Genomic DNA, 20,938 nt, shown 5'->3' with positions numbered 1-20,938 from the left:
CCCTAAGAACTCCATCAGACAGTTGCAGCTGATTCAGAACGCTGCTGCTCGAGTCCTAACAAGAACCAAAAAAGTAGATCACATCACTCCAGTTCTTAGATCTTTACACTGGCTTCCTGTCTATCAAAGAATAGATTTCAAAGTCCTGTTGTTGGTTTATAAAGCATTGAATGGTTTCGGGCCAAAATACATCTCTGATCTGCTGCCACGCTATGAACCATCCAGACCTCTGAGATCGTCAGGTACCAGTCTGCTTTCAGTCCCCAGAGTCAGAAGTAAACATGGAGAAGCAGCTTTCAGTTACTATGCGCCACATATTTGGAACAAACTCCCTGAAAATTGCAGGTCTGCTCCAACACTCACCTCTTTTAAATCAAGACTTTAAACATTTCTTTTTGCCACTGCTTTTAACTGAAGCAATTCAAGTCTTTGAACTGCATTATTACTCTGACTCTACAGTCTTGTTTCTTTTAAAGCTTCTCTATTTTAGCCTACTTGTTTTGATGTTTGTCTCTTAATGTTTTTACTGGTCTTAAAATGCTATTTTTAATTTTTTTTGTTATTATTATTATTTTTTTTAATGCAATTTTTAATGTCTTTTAAATGAAATGTTTATGTCTTTTAATGTAATTTGTGCTTGCCTGTAAAGCACTTTGAGTTGCCTTGTATCTGAATTGTGCTATACAAATAAACTTGCCTTGCCTTGCCTTACATCATATGCATGAGGTGACTAAAGATTCTCGAGAAACGGTATTATTGCCAGTCAAGGGGTGAGTTTATAAAAATGAAATAGTAATTATTAACGGACATTGTGTAAAGCAAAGAGAGCTTGAGAGGGAGAGAGTGGAAGTTTGGCACATATCCACAATACATATTCTGCTCATTCTCTTGTTTGAGTCCATCCATGTGCATTGTTGTCCATGTTTTCCATTGCACAGATGTCCAAGAAAGAAAGTCCTATTGTTGCTGTAACTTCTCACTCATCGTCATACATCAGTGATGTGTAGAACTGCACCTTTAAAATAAACAACAAACAAAATAAATACAAAATAATATATTAACAGTTTAACAAATGCACTTTTTTACTTAACATTTTTTCATATACAATGTACAGTATGTACAAAAGTTCAAACTGTATATCATCTTGTTTATGAAAATAAGAATACTTTTTGTCAACTACAATATCCTTAAATGGGCATCAGTTACCTTGGTTATCCAGCAGGACTTATCTGGTAGATGTCTTCTGTCTTCTGGACTTCTGTCACAACATAACAGCAGGTTACTCAAGTAGTTACAGGAATTATATTGAAATGTACTGTAAAATGATTACCTTCTCTTCCTGTCCTTGTCTTTGTGCTCTCACTTTCTTTTCATCTCTTCTACCCTGTTATGCCTCTCTTCCTTGAATAACATGTTCATGTTTTTCTCGCCTTTGTCCCTTACTTTCTCTTCATCTCTTCTGTCCTTGTATTCCTCCTGCTCCTTTATTCCTGTATTAGTCCTGCTCTACTTTGTCACAATATTCATCTTCTTCTTATGACCAGGTGGTACAGTTGAGATCATAGTCTTCATACAAATCTAACCCTTTGTGCTTTGGCCTCAGCAAACTTGCCTATCACTGACTCCATATTCAGTGTTTTTTGGACTTCATGTTCTATAGCAATAGTTGCGAGGGCAGACAGCCTGTGCCTGAGACATTGTGGAACACATATACGTTTTCAGCCGCTTCAGTGTCGAAAAGCTTCTCTCACCTGAAGCTACAGTAACAGGGAGCGTAAGGAGGAGTCTTAGAGCTATGCTCAAATTTGGATTAATGTCTAAGAGATTCTCCTTGTATATATACTCCAACATTTCAAGTGGTGATGTGATGTGTGGGGGGAAGGATATAACAGCCCCTTCGATCTCCATCTTAAGGCCCTCTGCATCCACATCCTCCACTGCTTGCTCCAGTTTGTGGCAGCATTCTTCCAGCTTCCCTCCCTGCACTGTGCTTCTCAATAACTCAGATGAGTAGAGAAACCCATAAAAGTCAAAGAAGGCCTGCATGTTTGAGAAACTCTCTCCTCAAGTTGCCTGGGCTGTGTCAACACGGTGGAGGAAAAACTCTCTTTTGAAGAGCTCCTCTGGAGTAGACAGTAGCCCTTTTTAGATAGAAAAGGACGGCACATTTGCTCCAAGGTAAGGACGGCAATGTGCCGGCCTGTCTTTCTAAAACAGAGGCATAATATTCCTCCTTTTCCAAAAGCCGCCTCTGAGGTAGGCGTAAACATGTGACGTGACGTGAAGCTCAAAGTTGGGCTGTGAACGGTGACATAGAATTTGTCTTCAAAATAAGAGCCTGACATTGCACCCCATTGGATTTTAGAACTGGGTTCTTAGCGGGGGGCTTTTAATTTGAAAGTAGCGACCGTCCTTAGCTTTCTGACACAACAGCAAGCTAACACAACAAAACAGCTACAGAGACCAATGAGACGCTAGCATCTCCTGGATCTCAGCGGCTGTCCAGTTGCTCATCTTAATGTCCGCGGATGAAGTGATGAACTGACTGCTGTGATCAGCTGTTTCTTGGTTTTAAAACTCCCCGGCTGTGGGTCGCACAACAGTGCAGGTCAACGACACCTCCGCCCACCTCACGCTGAGGCCGGCACATTTCCGCCTCGTTTTTAGAAAGCAGGCAAGGCGGAAATAAGTGCAGGGTTTTCCCTGCCATTATACGGCTTAGGCGCGGCGCCCAAGCATTTTTGCTTCCCGCCTAAGAGAAAAAATTGAGCAGGTGAGCAAAAAGAAATAAGAGCCGCATTGCGTCCCATTGATCTTTACACGTTGCCGGGTATTTCCAAAAACGGACATTTCACCTTCTCTGTTTAAAAAAAACCCCTGTTTACACCTATCTGTTTTCAGAAAAATGTTCGTTCACCCAGCGTGTGTATCTGCGTCTGTGTGTGTGTGTGTGTGTGTGGCGGTGTGTGAGTGGGCGGGACGGAGGGAGGCGAGTGCGCGTGCCACAACAACACGGAGTGAAAAGCATTTAAGGGAGTACCAGAAAACGTCTGTCATCAGAATGCCACCACGGAAGTCCTGGTGAGTAACATTAGCCAAGCTTACGCTCAAGGCTGGGCAAATAACCGAAAATATACCGAAACCATCGGTGATGGTTATTACTTTCCCCTGCTACCTGTGTCTCTGACAGCAGCAGCTCCACCGCTGAGGAGAGGAACAGGCTGCTAACGTCAGCTACTGCTTGGTCCTTTCGATGGGGCACTACTATAGCTTTATTCCGCTTTACTGTTAGTTATTGTGGATTTTTATATTCTCTATGCTTTATGATATTCAGATGACAAACAGTCTATTATGCACACAGAGAGTAACCCCTGTATAGGAGAGAGTGGAAAGTTACAAAAGCAAAAGTGAAGCAGAGGAGTAAGACACAAATATGCGTCCTTGAGCACAGGGGATGGTACGACAGGGGGGGGAAGCAAAACACCCCCAACCAGGATATGAAGCAAAGTGTGAATGCACCCATTTATGGCTTAAAACACCCCCTACCCTAAAAACACCCCCAACCAAACAACAAGATGTGGAGCAAACTGTAAAATGTATCTAAATATGGTTATGCTTTATGAAATGTAACGCCCCTTTGATTGCAATAAAACGAGCCTGCAAACAACGGAGAACTCGGAACTCTTGGGGTACAGCTGCAGGAGCAGGTCACGTGATCTGTATTGAGCTGTTGAGTTCTCCCTCTTGCAACAGGCGGAAGTTAATTTTGACTCTGTGTGATCATTCAGTCTTCTCTCCCTCCAGTGTTTACAGAGTTGAGGTCCTGAGGATTCGGGGTGACAATTCTGGCCACAACAATTTTGGGGGCTCGTCCGGGATCAACTCCAAGTTGACAAAAGCGGACCTCGACACGTGATTTGAGAAACAAAAGACCGATACGAACAGACGAGGGACACAAGCCGGCACACTTAAGGTAAGCAGATCTTTATTCTGCATTGGCATAAAACTAAATTATTGTGTCCTAAATCCTAGTAGTTAAAGTCTGCAAATTTAGTGGGGGACGAGGTGAATGATTACACTATGATATATAGAGTGAGTGAATGAACTTAAGAATAAGGAAGTGTGTGTAAATCCTGAGAGTGGCGACTCCCACAGTTCTCTGACGAGGGGCTGTTAAAACAGCAGGGCTGTACAGCTGGGTTTGAGTCCCGGGGGCTGAGGATCCCCAAATGCTAAATCAAGGAAAGCTAGAAAAAAGAAAAGGCAAGACCAGGCAAAACACATGGTGTGAATGTTGAGTGACTGAAAACTGAAACACGATCGCACTATCTAGGTGGTCGCTGCAGTAAGTGGACGGAATCTCAAATTACAGATATATAAAGTTTTGGTGTCAGTTGTGAAGATTAGATTCACAGCAAGGACTGGATACCAGGGACATAGCGTGCCATAGTTTCCAGTCGGCCAGAACTTGGGATAGGAACACAAACACATATGTAGCAATTAACTGTGAGTTATCTCCAGCCCCTGAGATAACGAGACCAGAAAAAAAAAAAATAAAAAAATAAAAATAAAAATAACTGTGAGCTGTTTTAACATTTGGAGACTTCAAGATCGCATGACATCCCACGTGAGTTGTCTCTAAATGCTCTGAAGCAGCAAGAACAGAGAAGATAAGTCCTGTGAGTCAAAGCATTCCTTTCCAGAACACGAGAAAACACACACAGAGTAGCAAGACCAGTGAAATAAATGTGAGCTACTCAGAATAAAAGTTAGCAAGACCAGTGAAATAAATGTGAGCTAACAGGCTTAGCAAGACCAGTGAAATAAATGTGAGCAGGCCAGGGACTAGCAAGACCATAGCGCTACTGTGAGCAGTCCATAATTAGAGGGTAATGAATGAATGTGTATGTGTGTGAATGTCAGAGCAAAAGTGAACTGAAGCAGCAGCACTGTTGAAACCTAACGGTGTTAACATACGCAGTGGCCTGTTGAAGTAAGTCACTCAAACTCTGAATTGAGGAAGTAACATCTTGTAGTACGGAGAGGAACAAAACTTGTAGTACACCACCAACTGAAATAACTGAGAAAAACAATGGACGGCGAGTTTGACAGAGAAATAGATGATGACGGGTGGGGACCGATTACGGGACTTAGGACTGTCGAGGAGCAGGTGTTGGCTCTCAATAAAGTGATAGATCGAACACACGAACCCCGGTCAGCGGCAGAAGAAAAATCTAAGCTAAAAGCAGCAGTGACAAAATTGATGCAGGAGAAAAAGAGAAGCATGCAAGGTCAAGGTAACTTAAAGGCTGAGTTTTGGAAAAAAGAAGAGGAAGCCAAGCAAAGGGAGGAGAAAGAGATAGAGGAAGGGAAAACATGCGGACTCATAAATAAGGGAAAGCATAAGAAAGCACAGGCAAAAGCCAGTGAGGAGAGAGCTCAATGGAGCAAATGGGCTATGTGGTGGCAGGGAGTAAAACACCTCATGATAGAAGAATCCAAAAAACAAAAAATAGACAACCCCCCGGTTCCAAATCCCCCACCGTACTCGACTGCATGTCCAAGTGCTCCGCTTACTAAACCTACACCGGGTATATATCCCTCACTGCAGATAACATCAGGGAAAATCTATATAGATAACGCCCAAGATAGTGACTGGACAGAATCACGTAGCGGTATAAGCGTTACGGCAGCTTCAGAAATAACATCTCACGCACCGCTTCCCACACCCCAAAGGCAGGACACTGCTCAGAAGCAGACAAATCATATTGAGCCAGAGCCGTTTTTATTAAGGGGACAGAGAGACGGAACAAATCAGGAAGTGCAGTTAGGCCTTTCTGAGGCGGATTTGATAAAATGGATGCGGCCGAAAGAAAAGGAGGGAGCAAAGACACCAGAAGGGGCCTGCGGGCCCGATATAGATAGGTGGGTGCAGGGAGCACAGGGAGGAAAAGACAAATCAGAAGAAAGAAAGAGACTACTTAGAGAAAAATTGACACAGATACAATTGCAGGAGGAAAAAGAAAAAATAGTCGAAGACAAAATTGCCCGATTCCTACATGAAAGGGAAGACAGAGAAGGGGAGATTGAAATGTCAGCAAAAGGCAGATGGGAATCAGGACCCTATAGGGACGAGGAAGCTGAGGTGGCAATGCATGCGAGGGGAGTATGGGGCGAAGATAACGACGGAAAAGCGTTAGAACAGCTAGAACAAGAGATCGAAGAGTCACACCGGGTTATGAAGGAACTGACCGAAAAGGCCCGCATGCAAACTAGGTCTCAGACAGGACATTCATCTAGACCACCTATCCGATATCAACTCCCACTGATACAGGCAGGTTCGAGCAATACTATGCAGTACCGTCCATTCCCCATAGGTGATGTCCAAGCCTTAGTGGATAAACTACCCCCCGTGGCAGAAGGAGGGTCCTTATGGTTGAGTCAGCTAGATAAATTGACAGCTGGCCAAAAGCTCGCGTTAGGAGATTTCAGGGCAGTAATAAGTAGATGCCTTACAGGGTCCGATGTACGGGACCTTGAGGAAGATGCAGGCACAAATAAAGACAGAGATGATATCCCTTTTACTACTGTTAGCACAAAAATGGGTCAGGCCATGAGGGTTAAATATCCTCTTCCTAGTGCCGCTGCAGTACCAAAGCTAAAATGGGACACAAAACAAAGCCCGCGTGAGTATTTAGACCATAGTAAGGACATGTGGATCAAACAAACCGGGTGCCACCCCGGAAAAGAAGGCGTACAGAGAGAGTGGTATAGGGCGGCCGTCTTAAAGGGTGTTCCAGAGGAGGTGAGAAAAGCCATGGAAAATAACCCTGACATGGCAGGTTGCGATTCCACAGTGTGGGACCGCCACCTCATACATCATTTGTTGCGAGCTCAGGATAAAGTAGAGGATGAGAGTCAGACAGTAAAAGACCTGCAGGCTCAATTACTGAAAATACAGCTGGCAGAGGCCAGGCAAAAAGCCAACGATAAGAAAAAGCCTGATAAAAAAGTGCTGGTAGCTACACAGGGCGCTGTAGGAACCCCAGATCTTTACCCAACACCACCCTGGGTCCAGCCACCTCCCTATCAAAACCAACAGCAGAGGCCCACGCGGGGGTATGGTAGGGGCAGAGGCTCATGGGGAGGCGGGCGTGGAAGGGGCGGTCCACCTAGGGGAGGACAAGGGAGAGGCCGTTGCTACTATTGTGAGGAGACAGGACACTGGGTGAGAGATTGTCCACACATTGGAGAGCAGAAACCTCCACAGCCTCGCGGGCAGAGTGCTCCGGCTGCGCGCCAGCTTCCCGCGATCGGATGGGAACGCTGGGACGGAGAGGCGCACCAACAACAATAGCACACCCCACGGAGAGGCTCCGACAGCAGCAATCCGGCAGACCCGATGCTGTCGATAAAGGTCGACACAGACGTGCTCCCTTTCCTAGTGGATACGGGTGCTACCTGTTCCACACTTATTCAGGCACCACCTGACAAACTCTCGAAACAGCGCATTACGGTCATGGGCTTCTCTGGGGAAAAACAAACTCTGCCAATTACTATTCCACTAACGACTCAAATTGGGGGGCAAACACTGATGCACAGTTTTGTCCACTCCCCCACCGTCCCTGCGAATTTGTTGGGGAGGGACCTCCTCATCAAACTTGGAGCTTCCATTTTGTGTAGCCCGGACGGGCTCGCAGTGACTTTACCAGACCGTACCACCTTACACTGCTCAGGCACTCCCTCCGGAGGTCAATATTTGATGGCTCCCGTCGAAGAAGCATGCGCGGACATATACTGGGGATTGATACAGCCAGAAACCCCAGAAACATCTGGCATCCTCTCTGCGTACCTGCAGTGGAAGCCCTTGATAGCCCAAATCGAACCGTTTGTCTCTCCCCCCGACCCTCCGCATGTGACTCTGTTTTATGATAGACAACAAACTGATTGGTATCAGGAGAAATTCAGGGATCAACTTGAAGGGGTGTGTTGGGATGTACATAGTCAAAACATTTACGTTGCACCAGAAGGGGTGGCTGCGGGTGTTGATTTGGCTCCTGAACAGTTGCAGTGGTACATGATGGAAGACGAGGCTGCCCCTCATGTTTCGCTGGCTGTACATCCTCAGCATCAGGCTAAAGAATTAGGTGGGATGGTAAAAAGGGCATTAAGTGTCTCGGATTGGAGATATACTGAAATTCCGCAGGTTTTATTCTCTGACTCTACGCGCACCTATAAAATCTTGACAAACAGCTCAGATATAGCAACGTTACAACATGATCAAATTACTCGCTCGCACGGCAGAGAAAAAACGGATCACTACCTGGCACAGGAAATTCTTTCCTCACTGCCTGACCACTTGTGGGCCGAGGGTCCCACGGACGTGGGGCTCACTAATTGTACCCCAGTAACATTTAAAGTGAAAACTGATTCGCCGCTATGGATAAGACAATATCCGCATAAACCTCAGGCAGAGGCAGGCATAGCAGACACAATCGAAGGATTGTTACAAGCCGGTGTATTAGAGCAATCATACTCCTCTTGGAACACCCCTATTTTACCAGTAGAGAAGAAAGGTACAGGGAAATATCGAATGGCACATGACTTAAGGTGTATTAATGACATTCTCCTTACGCCCACGGTGCCAGTGCCTAACCCCTATGTGGCTCTGGCTAACCTCGATCCATCACAAACATGGTTTTCATGCATTGACTTAGCCAACGCATTTTTCTGTCTACCACTCGCTGAAGAATGCCGTGACATTTTCTCTTTTACATATCAAGGCCAGCAGTTGCGCTACACCCGACTCCCACAAGGTTTCGCCCTTTCCCCAGGTATCTTTAACCAGGTACTCAAGGATGTGCTAAAAGATTGTGCGCTACCAGAGAACACCACTCTGGTCCAATACGTTGATGATTTATTGATCGCCGCGCCCTCCGCCGCCCTTTGTCTAGCTGCCACCAAAACTATCCTTGAACATTTGGCCAAAACAGGGTTCAAAGTCAGCAAATCAAAATTACAAATTGCTCGTAAACAGGTCTCATTTCTGGGAAGAATGGTATCACAAAAGGGGGTGGGCTTGTCTCCAGCGCATCGATCAACGATCTTACATCACCCCAAACCTGAGAAGGTAAAAGACGTATTATCGTTTCTTGGTTTGACAGGCTACAGTAGAAACTTCGTGGCGAACTACACGGGATTGACTCAACCACTCCGGCAGCTGGTCAGGGATCAGGGCATGCGAAATCTTTCGGCTAAAGTAGAATGGACACAACTGGCGGAAAAAGCCTTTATCGAACTAAAACAATCCCTTGCAACCGCTGCTGAACTTGCAACACCCGATTACAAACAGCCATTTTTTCTTGATGTCTCTGGAACAGAAGGATGCATAAATGGCATCCTGTTCCAGAGAAAAGGGGGAGAGAGAGTGATTCTCATGTTTGTGAGCATAATGCTAGATAACATGGAAAGAAGGCATCCTCCTTGCACGCAACATGCGGCAGGGATAGCAAAAATCATCAAAAAAACTGCGCACATCGTCATGGGGCACCAGCTTAAAATCCTGACAACACACAGTGTAGTAGCGTATGTTAACTCAGAAACTTTTACGCTGACCACACTGAGACAGAGACGACTAAGTAAAATCTTAGAAGCACCAAACATCACCTTCACACACGAGGGGATAAACATGGCAGACCAGATAGGTGCAGGAGAACCACACCTATGTGTAGAAAGAGCAGCAAAAGATGAAAAGGTTAGAACAGACCTACAGGCCAGCCCGATAGAAGGAGCTAGAGATCTTTTCACAGACGGATGTTGTTTCCAACACGAACAAGATGGACTCCGCGCTGCATACGCAGTAGTAGAAGATCAGGGCAAAGAGACAGTTGTCTTAAAAGCAGAGAGACTTGAAGGAACACAATCCGCCCAAAGAGCAGAAGTAGTGGCTGTAATTGAGGCTCTAAAAATAGCACAAGAACAGGAAGTAAACATCTACACAGACTCAGCCTATGCCACTGGAGCAGTCCATGTGGAATTAGGACAGTGGCTCAGAGCAGGATTCATAACAGCTGGAGACAAACCAATCAAACATGAGACCGAAATGAAAGAACTAGCAGAAGCATTATTGTTACCAAAGAAAGTAGCAATCATCAAGTGCAAAGGGCACAGCACAGGGAAAGACAAAATAGCCAGAGGGAACAATGCAGCTGATCAGACAGCGAAACAAGCAGCAGGGTACGTAGAAAGAGCCATACTACTATGCTCCGAGACAGAGACCGGACCACCGATCGACCTAAAAAGACTAGTTGACTTACAGACCAAAGCCTCTCCACAGGAGAAAACTCTGTGTAAAGCACGAGGGGCGACTGAAGTAGATGGACTATGGCGTGGTCCAGACGGCAGACCACTTTTACCTCCTGAAATTAGACAGACAGCTATGGAAGAAGCACATGGGATAGGCCACGTAGGAGTCGCTCAGATGATGAGGAACCTGAACCACTGGTGGCATCCGTACATGAAAGACATGGCTCAATACCTGACTAAAACGTGTGAACAGTGTACACAGTTTAATGTGAAACCAACAATAAAGCCAGAACCAGGACGATACCCTTTACAGACCAACCCAGGAAAAGAGATCATAATAGACTATACTGACATGATCCAGACAGTTCGAGGGTATCGATACATATTGATGTGTGTGGATGCATACACAGGGTGGCCGGAAGCATGGCCAGCAAAGAGGGAGGACAGCCAGACTGTGATTAAAAGTCTGATTAACCATTACATCCCTAGACACGGGTTCCCTGAGAAAATTAGATCTGACAATGGAACACATTTCAAAAATAAAGACCTCCAGCAGGTGGAGGCAATGCTGGGTTTAAAACATGTGTTTGGGACAGTGTATCATCCACAGTCCCAGGGAAAAGTGGAAAGGATGAATCAATCAGTCAAAACCAAATTGGCAAAAATCTGTGCACAGACCAAACTCAATTGGGTAGATGCCCTACCACTAGCCCTAATGTCAATACGTAGCTCGGTAAATACCTCGACAGGTTTTACTCCACACGAGCTACAAACAGGGAGAGCTTTCCCAGGACCAAGCTCTAAACTTCCTCTAACAGAAGAGGAGGGACAAACAATGACTAAAAGAGCGTATTATAACGAACTGCATAGTTTGGTGTCACATTTCTCCAAACAGGTCCAGAGCCAACGCACGGAGGAGAGTGGACACACATCCCCAGAGGTGGGGTGGGTGTTACTGAGAGTAATCAAAAGAAAGTGGACGGAGCCTAGGTGGACAGGTCCGTTCCAGATCACCGAGAGAACAACACACGCCGTCCGCCTTAAAGGAAAGGGGGACACCTGGTTCCACTGGAGCCAGTGCGCAGCAGCAGAGGAGCCACAACGTACTGTGGCCGACATACACAGAAACCTCCAGGAGCAGAACGCTGAGTCGGCTGACTCAGTAGAAGGTCCTGCCAAGAAAGGGGCAGAATAATCCCCTGCAGTGACCAAAGACTCCAGGGTAGTCTACCCCTGGAGTCTGAAGAACGAAGAAACCCCGGCTGGGAGGAGGTGAAATAGCGCTCCTCTCCTACATGTAGTGTGCCAAACTACCACCAAAAAACAGGGCTTTTTTTGTTTATTCTCTTATTTTTTTTTATTTTTTATTTGAGTGTGATTGAGTGTATGTTTTGAACCTTTAGGTCGTCGTCTTAGGTGGGATGAAGGATCTCACTGTTTTCATTCTTGTCTTATGTTGGTTAGCTATTTTAGGAGCATTTGCTTGGGCTTTGACCAAACTAGCTCTTACAGGAACCACATGCATGTGAATCATCCAATTAGATGCCCATAGGAACAAAAAAGAAGGGTCGAAGGTGCAGAGATAAAAATCTATACAAAAGACGAATAAGGCATAAAGTACAAACGCCCTATTGGTATCCCCGACCCCCACACCCCTCAGTGAATTGGATCCAAAACTGGGGAAGTATCAATTCCTGTAGCCTATACCAGGAGCAGCCTCCATACGCTCTATCCTGCGATAAAAGACTCTGGGTGTGTAGAAAAATCGGACCCTTTACGGTACATCACTATTTGGATGAAGGGTTAGCCTTATTCATAAATACAGAACCGACTGGAAAAACACCAGTATATACGTTTACTCGTGAATGGGTGGAAATATATCTTAATTACGCTTGCCTATATACTGAGGAACGAGATAATCGATACGTGAGAGAGTACAACGGACACCGCACTCCGTGGTTGTTTTGCTAGAGCAGTAGGAGCCATAGTTATGCCTCAATATGGGCACGAAATTGCAATTTTGGTATTAGTCGCTTTGATTATCGTGACATTTGTGTTATTCCCTGTATGCGCTCCCTGATTAATCGACTAATCACAACAGCTATCGCTCCTCACTCACAAGATTCCACTCGCATGGTGCCGCTTCTGACCGATAAATCTCCAGACTCAGATGAAGAAGATGTTGCTGACCGTTTTTAGCTTAACTATGCTATTTTTTACTCGCTGATTTATACTGTATCCATACTTCTTGCTGTTTTTATATCAAGTGTGTGTTTGTTTTGAATTTTATTGGTGTTGAACTCTATATATGAGTTCAAAAGGGGGAATTGTGGATTTTTATATTCTCTATGCTTTATGATATTCAGATGACAAACAGTCTATTATGCACACAGAGAGTAACCCCTGTATAGGAGAGAGTGGAAAGTTACAAAAGCAAAAGTGAAGCAGAGGAGTAAGACACAAATATGCGTCCTTGAGCACAGGGGATGGTACGACAGGGGGGGGAAGCAAAACACCCCCAACCAGGATATGAAGCAAAGTGTGAATGCACCCATTTATGGCTTAAAACACCCCCTACCCTAAAAACACCCCCAACCAAACAACAAGATGTGGAGCAAACTGTAAAATGTATCTAAATATGGTTATGCTTTATGAAATGTAACGCCCCTTTGATTGCAATAAAACGAGCCTGCAAACAACGGAGAACTCGGAACTCTTGGGGTACAGCTGCAGGAGCAGGTCACGTGATCTGTATTGAGCTGTTGAGTTCTCCCTCTTGCAACAGGCGGAAGTTAATTTTGACTCTGTGTGATCATTCAGTCTTCTCTCCCTCCAGTGTTTACAGAGTTGAGGTCCTGAGGATTCGGGGTGACAATTCTGGTCACAACATTATAAAAAATGTAAATGCAATGTGAAATGTTAAAATATAAAAAGGCGTTGCTGCGTTAGTAAGTTTCTATAGCATGCTGTAACTTTAGCTAGCATAGCTGCGGTCGAGTGAGGTAGGGAGCTAATGAAGTGAGGGAGCGTGACAGAAAGCATAGATTTGCCCACACACCTCCACCCAAGTCTATAACTCCACATTAGACCTCTCAATCTGAAACAGTGATGTTTCAAACATCTAATGAACTGTTCACTGTCAAGTGCATGGAAATGTTACAGAATGTGTGTCTTTGTTCTTTCTTCAGTCAAAAACTCTGGAAGAGGCCATGAAGTGGCTGATAAGCCCAGATGCCATGGAGCTGTTCCCTCAACTGAGTCTGGCTGCTGCTATAGCACTCACTGCCCCAGTTCAGACTGCAGATGTGGAGAGGCTCTTCTCAGCCCTCAAGCTAGTAAGACATTTTATATGAAAATATTATTATTCAAAGAAAGAAATCACACAAATTAAGATGCTGATTTTTAAGGTTAATCTCATTTTTAGGTGAAGACACCTCTGCGAAACAGGCTGACAGATTGCCACCTAGATGTCTGCTGCCGGGTGGCAATTGATGGCCCTCAGCCAGGAACTTTTAAGATGGAGAAGTTTGTTCAGCGCTTCTGCAGAAGCAATTCAACCAGAAGAGTAAAATGTTCAAAAGGGGGCTGTGAATTATGCAAATCAAGGGTAAATTACAACTAAAGCAAATTGAGTCTGTTTTTTAGTTACCTATAGTAATGATAGTGGTCAAAATTATGTGAAATTGCAGTTTTTGGTTAAAAAAAAGCTTTTTAAAAAAATGTAAGGCCGAGGAACGCTAACCCGGCTTCTTCAGCTGCCCACCCCCCTAAGACCTCTAAAAACCCAGGGAAAACCCTGTAAGTGTACCCTCCGAGGCGGAAAATCGGCGGACCACAACAGACCCCCAATTTGCCCGCCTCTGTCTAAAACCGCGGACCGAGCCGCCAAAAGGACGGGCAAATTGGCAGCTTGGTGCTCTGTCTAAAAACGGCTAGAGTTTCATCTCTCCCCTCATAATCAAACTGCCTTTTTGTCTTCCTCTGTCGCGCCTCAGGCCAGCTCATGTCCACCTCAATCTTCTCTGCTATTTCCCTAGCATCTGTCTTTGCAGAGTTAAAACCATAATCTCCAAATTCCTCCAGATCCACTGGCATGACCTCTCTCCTTATAGGATCTCAACTGACACACTGGGGCTCTGCAAGATTTAACTGACTCTGTTAATGTGGTACAACACATTGTACCAAACAAAGGTACTCACCATGAATGGCCATGTCTTCATTTCCCCCCTGATGCTTCCAGCGCTGGAGACACACGCCGGATCCTTTTTCTCACTGGCATACTCCTTCAGAGCTGTCAGCGCATCGACAATTTCAGGAAGCATCTCTCTCTGTCATTGAGGTCTTTTGGCCACAGTGCCGGGTCATCTTCCAGTAGTAGGTCAACATCATTTTCATGGTCGGTAGACTCACAGCCTACTCACAGCCACATCTTCGTCTTCATCAGTTATAGGCTCCTCCACCAACTCTACTGGGTTGTCTGCACTGTCGGACTCGGGAACAGCAGATTGTAGCTCCTTGACATTAACGGTATTATTTGTGTCAACCGGTGATGGCACAGTAAAAAAACTTGTCAACTTTGGTAGTGTGGCGTTTTTCTTTATAGTTTCTTCTCGCCTTTTCCTCTTACTAGACCCGCTTGGATAATTCTGCTCCATTTAACCAGAACTCCGACAGCATCTTTATTTTTTTTCATAGGAGAAGTTTGGGAATCTCATAAATATTCATGAGGAGCCGGTATCACGTAGCGCCTCACTGGCCAATCAGTCAACGTCGTCACGCAACGTCGTCAAGCAAGTCAACGTAGTCCACTTAGCGCCTTCAGATGACGGCTCGTCATGAATATTTATGAGATTCCCAGACTTCAAGCCGTTTCACACCAAGTGCGAATTTCCGTGCGGAAATGTAAAAAAAAATGATTTCATGGGTTATAATGGGAGCTTGCACACCAGGGCGGAACTTTCATGTGCACACTAAAAACGAATGCGTTGGAAATAACACAATTTTTGTTGGTTTTTAAGGGAGGGAGAAGATCAAACTAACTATGTGCATTTTTACAAGATAGAGGAACATCCTTATCTGGAGAGAAAGAGTGAGAGAGAAGATCTAGACTCAGCATCTTATCACTGGTAAAGTACCAGTGGAACCGCGAAAAACTAAGAAGTCAGAGAATGAACAGATCAAAACAGAGTAAACGGCAGCTATCCGGTCTGAAATCCTCAGCGCGAGCAGCCGCGGCATCCGCTCCTGCTGCCCACGCCGGCCCCCACACACACACACACACACCAGCCTGCCGCCTGCGCAGCCGTTTGAGAGGGGAGAGACCCCGGCACTGCTGCAGAGGAGCCGTGGACTGCGATGACTCTTAGCAGCATGTGAATTACAATATAATATATTTCTTGCCTTTCTCCTGATGATATGAATAAGTCGCCAAATCTGTCGCTTGTCACTTTTTAGAAATAAAGTCGCTAAGAGGGTCCGAAAAGTCGCTAAATCTAGCGAGAAAGTCGCCAAGTTGGCAACACTGGACTCTGCTCCGGTTCATTCATTTGTGCGCCTACAGCGCTGTCTGTCTCTCTGTCTGTCTGTCTGTCTGTCTCTCTCTCTCTCTCACTCACTCACAGGAGTCCGTGACTGTTGTTCCAGTCTGTATTAAATCGCTTCAATTATATATGCCATACTGATTAAAACACTGATTTGCGGTTATCTTACTGCATGTTAGCCCAATGATGAAATGAGTATATTTAACAGTTAACTCAGTACCTCAGGCGTTTAAGAAAAACAGCATCAGAAGGGCTTTCAGACAAAGAGGTACAAATGTGGACACTCAGGGTACATTTTAGTCACCACATCTATGTGAAAAAGCCGTGAAATGATGTCAGCAATTTTTAGCTAACTAGCTACCTAACAGTTACAAAATCAGTTCCATTCAGCAACAGTAACGTAACGTAACGTTAGAAGGCACAACAGATCATTTCAAAAACCACATCTTTGGTAATGTTAACCTGTAACTTTTTAGATTAAAGTTTAATGTCCGACTAGCTAGCTAGCGATGCTAGCTAACGGTTTAGTCACTTGGTCTATTCAATTTTGACAAAAGGCTGCATAGACCATATAAAGCACTATATCTCCAACCTTCCAGTTCAATTTAAAATTAACTGACTTCTGAATCTCTGGGCCTTTTCCTCTGTCACGTCTCTTCCAGCCTGCTCCAGCTTTATGGGGCGTTCAGACCGAACGCGACAGACGCGAATACAATCGCTTCAGACGCTTCATTCGCGCCACTTCATTTTGGACTATTCGCTTCGTTGAAGTCCTCCGGAGACGCACGGCGCTGGGGGAATTTCACTGTCTCCTCCAGGTGCTCCGTCTGGATGACGACCGGTTCCAGCGTTACCTCAAGCTGACCAGAGCCCAGTTCAGGTCGGGGCGGTACAGTGCAGCAACAGTGGTGACATCAGCCATGATCGACGTGGAAAGAGAGTGGTTTGAACGCCTCATTTTTAAAAAAATTTGTCCCGATAGAACACCGCAGTGGTGTCGTACAGCACCGGGTGCCCACACACAGCTACTATCAGCTTTTCCTCCATCGTTGCTCTGAGCAACCGTAAACAACCGTACGTGAGGGAAGTGACATCGTCGGCTTGAACTTGTCGCTGATTGGATGTCGCGGCGCGATGCCGCCTGAAAAGTTGGTTATTTTCAACTTTATTCGCGTCGCTTCAGACGCGCCGCTTCAGACGCTTCATTTGCGCCGCGCCAGACGCTCCATTCGCGCCGCCGCCACCTGAATTGCGTTGATTTTCAATGTAGAGTTGCCGCTCCATTCGCGTCTATCACGTTCGGTCTGAACACCCATTTAGAAGGAGCTCCTCAGTGGAGAAGTCCTTTTGTAACGAGCTCCAAACGGTGGGTAGTGCAGTTAGTGCGCGTGCGTGCGCTGCTGCGTAAAGAACGCGCATGCCTGACAGAGCGCTCACACCAAAAGCGACTTGAGTGACCATGGCGACCAGCTGCCATTCATTTTCAATGTAGGCTGCTGACGAGGAGCGACGCGATTTCAGTGACGCAAGCGGCGTGACGCGAGCGGTGAAAGTTGACAGACGCTCAACTTTATGCAAATGAGCAGCGGCGCGACCGCCAATTGGGGGCTGATCTGGATTCCGAAGGCGTAAAATCAAATCAAACAATGGAGGAGAAACGTATAATTGCGGTCTCCAGTCTCCCAGAACTATATAACGCCAGCCTGTTTGTCTATAGCAGTGGCTATAGTGTTATTGGAGACTTTTGTGGTATCACTCTGCAGTCAATGTGCTCAGCGCGCAGCGGGTGCTGCCGTGAGTCCCTCCCCCGTCCAAAAGCACTCACAGGCGGTCAGTCTCACAGTACCGCGCGGAGCAGTCCAGCCTGCAGTCAGAGCAGAGAGGAGACACACACCTCTCCGTGTCCAGGCTGCAAATGAATCACGGATGCGCCGTCCCCGCCCTGGCTTATAGAGCGGGGTGTAAATATATTACCAAATAATAGCCAAATAATAACTAAATAATAACCGCAGGGTCCCCTTTAAACGCCGGGTGCAGGTTTATATTTTGATAAATAACCGCCAGTTCCAAATAAATGCTGGGTCTAATTCATAAATCAAGGAAGAAGACGTGACCACTGACACTGCACGTTTATCTTCTTCGCCTTTTTCATAAATTGTGCTTGCTTTCTGTCAGTCAGTATCACATTAATGATCGCCATGGCTCCGGTGCAGCAAAAGAATAAAAAGTACGACTTGAAATTCAAACTTTCTATCGTAAAATATGCAGAGGAAAACTCAGGAGAAGCAGCCGCTAGATGTTTCTCTGTTGACCAGAGGAGAGTGAGAGATGGGCGAAAAAGACAAACTGAGCTTCAGCGTCTGTCCGAGGAGGACAGCAACAGGGCCAGGTCTGCCTGGTGGAGGGAGGAAGAAGGCTAGTGAGGAGCCTGAGATAAACATGCGGGGATTAGTTATCAGCAAACGGGCACGCCATGAGAGAGTGTCCCGCAAAATGATCAGGGTGAGAGGGGGTGGAGAGAGAGGGAGAGAGCGGCACGCTCCTCGCCGTCAGCCGGGGGGTGGGGTTGTCGCTTTTTTTTTTACTTGCTCCTCCGGCGCTCCTCATGGGCTTCCGCAGTTCAGAGTGCTGTTTTCACAATATTAAAAACTCGCCAAATGTGGACAAAAGCAGCCCAAATTTCATTCACCCGCCCAATGTATTTTTTACCCGCCTGGCGTCAACAAAAGTAGCCCAATCGTCATCAAAGCGGAGCTCCTGAATCAGCCTGTGAAATTCTCTGTGGAGATGCCGGGTTCTCAGAAATTTATGGACCCAGATGGATCGACGGCAACGGGCCCTGCGTTTCCATCGCAAATATGCCGATGCTACACAAAGAAGGCTGCCCAGTGCAATCCATGGTGAAAGAGGGAACCGATGTAATAGATGTAATATATATATGTGTATATATATATATATATATATATATATATATATATATATATATATACACATATACATACATACATATATGTATATATATATATATACATATATACTAAGACCTATGCCTGCTGCTTGAAAGAACCGCCCCTTCGGTCGTTTCGGTCGCTTCAGTCGCTGCCACCCAGGCGACTGCAGCGACACGATGTGAGCGACCAAAGGCGAATTTAGCGCTTTTGGTGTGAGCACCCTGTGAGCCGTTACTGAGCGTTCACACCAAAAGCGACTTGAGCGACCACGGCGACCAACTGCCATTAATTTTCAATGTACGCTGGCGACAAGGAGCGACCGGTGTCAGGAGCGGCGCAATTTCAGCGACGCAAGGAAAGTTGACAGACGCTCAACTTTCTGCAAATGAGCAGTGGCGCGACCGCGGCGACAGCCAATTGGGGGCTGATCTGGATTCCGAAGCAGTGGCGTCGCCAGACAGATTTCACTGGGGCACGTGCCCCAGTATTGGTCTGTAGTGCCCCAGTATAAATTTCACCAGTAAAAAAAAAATCACTTTAGAGTTTTAAGTCTACAAGGCATAATCTACAGAATGCGCACATATGTACCTAATATGGCAACTCATTGCTACTTTATTCACTCCATACACAATGCACACATGGCTACTTAATATGGTAATTTATTCACGCGACTTTGGCTGTGATTGGGGTCCCGCGGAAACAACTTCGGGACATAACGTCTAACAACGGTGTCTGAGCGCTATTTCTTTCCACCTGTCTTACAGGTTAGTACCGGTTAAACTGCCCATCATTGTTGTTTGTTTTCACCTCTGTGTCGCCATTTCCATGTGGATTTAAATGTTACAACTTAACTTTTTATGTTTAATGTATGAGGCTGTTTGTTGTCGCTAGTTGTTTTTAGCATCACCAGCCGTTAGCCGCTCAGCCGTTAGCCGCTCAGCTGTTAGCTGCTCAGCTGTTAGCCGCAGGTTTCGGCTCCAAGTGAACTTAAAACAGACCAGCGGCTCATTGTTTACCGCGTCCGACCCCAAGGCTCTGGTTTCCGGGTTTCTGTTGAACTCTCCGGACGTCGGGTTTCAGCTATCGACTGTCAGCTGAGCGGCCAAACACGGTGAGCTCACGCTGTTAATCCGCAGATTTGGTCTCCAAGTTGAATAAAAACACAGTATGTCCAGAAGCTCCACAGACAGTTGCGTTTGTTCATATAACACACGGGGAGGTTGAGAGAGAGAGCTTATCATCATTGATGATAGAAGTTTAATTTTAATGTTGTTTGAAGCTGAAGCCTCTTTCGCCTGTACCTGTTATGTTTTTATTGTAAAGAAGCCACAATAAATTTCATATTCAAAATTGTAATTGCTCACTTTGTTTAATACTTGTACTTTTACTTTTGAATGTGAGTCAGTTGCCTGTGGTCTAGCTTTGCACACTGAGTGCCATGCTTTGTTACACAGAACTGAAAATTTCTTTGCCTGATTCTATAGCTCTGGAACAGGAAACCAGAGAACAGAGCACAAACAACTTGTGGTTCCATGCAAGGTCTGCCCGAATCACGTCAACCTCTTTTAAAAGAATCTGCTCTAGGAGAGCTGACCATGAAACACTTACTTCAAGCTTAAAGAGTGCAGCATCAGTACAAACTCAGGCCATGAAAAGAGGTGTAGAACAAGAGCCCATAGCAGCGACACAGTATACGAAGCTCACAGGTAATCTGGTGTATCCATGTGGTTTTGTTGTAAATCTTGATGCCCCACTCCTTGGTACATCACCTGACTGTAAGGTGATAGAGAGAGGAGGGAGTGAAAGCCCAAGCTATGGGCTTTTAGAAATTAAGTGCCCTTCCAAGAACAGCTTCACAGAGTGTCCCTACCTTTGCAAGCAGGCAGATGGAAGCTATAAACTAAAAGAGTGTCATGCCCACCATTATCAAATAATGGGGCAGCTTGGGCTCATAGGTATGTCATGGTTTGATTTTTTTGTTAAATGTGAAGAAGACTACCACCTAGAAAGAATACACTTTGATGTTGCAAATATGCACTATGTTACATGCCAGTGAGATAAATCAGTCATCGTCTTACATACAGGTACTCTTATTTTGTTCTCTTGCGTCTGGCATTGCTGTATGTTTATTTTGACCTCTGA

The 20,938-nt window shown here is 45.6% G+C and overlaps 1 long non-coding RNA gene across 1 annotated transcript; it reads left to right on the top strand.

The window, feature by feature from the left end:
- The first annotated feature begins 2,912 nt into the window (after window positions 1-2,912).
- On the top strand, window positions 2,913-13,885 carry LOC115587299 (uncharacterized). The gene is made up of 3 exons (XR_003985024.1): window positions 2,913-3,081; window positions 13,494-13,640; window positions 13,730-13,885. It is a non-coding gene; the product is annotated as an uncharacterized LOC115587299 (long non-coding RNA).
- Window positions 13,886-20,938: the final 7,053 nt, after the last annotated feature.

The sequence above is a fragment of the Sparus aurata genome, chromosome 8 (assembly GCF_900880675.1).
Source record: "Sparus aurata chromosome 8, fSpaAur1.1, whole genome shotgun sequence".
Taxonomy (NCBI): Eukaryota; Metazoa; Chordata; class Actinopteri; order Spariformes; family Sparidae; genus Sparus; species Sparus aurata.
Note: the sequence above shows the minus strand (reverse complement) of the source record. Positions and strands in the feature narration are given on the sequence as shown.